Here is a 424-nt window from a genome sequence, read left to right as displayed (position 1 = left end):
ACTTCGATTTTGATCAGGAGTCCATCCTGCCCCCATATGCTGCCATGTTCTTCAGGGGAAGTGAGCACTACTGCCCATCTCAAATGTAAGACCCATGTGATTTCAGGATAATCCTATTCACCTTGACAAAGACTGGCTAAAAAACTGGCATATGACCTAATCTTGACCAACGATTCTTGACAAGAGGTCTGCTTTGACACCCCCGCAAAGGTTTCTCACACTTTAGAAAGTGCCGCAGGAAGACATAGTCTCTTTCCTCTCATTTTTCTTAGCCTGGTGATACAACACTGAAGCCTCAGGAAAAGGATATGTTAAGAACTTGAATTAGTGATGACAAAGGTGCTAAATCAACCAACCTTAGAGCCTCCCTACCTTGGGACTTCCAGTTATGGAAGCAAATACATTTATTCTTACAGAAGAATAC

This window comes from Crocuta crocuta, unplaced genomic scaffold, assembly GCF_008692635.1.
Source record: "Crocuta crocuta isolate KB4526 unplaced genomic scaffold, BGI_CrCroc_1.0 scaffold312, whole genome shotgun sequence".
Classification (NCBI taxonomy): Eukaryota; Metazoa; Chordata; class Mammalia; order Carnivora; family Hyaenidae; genus Crocuta; species Crocuta crocuta.
This window is presented reverse-complemented; position numbering follows the sequence as displayed.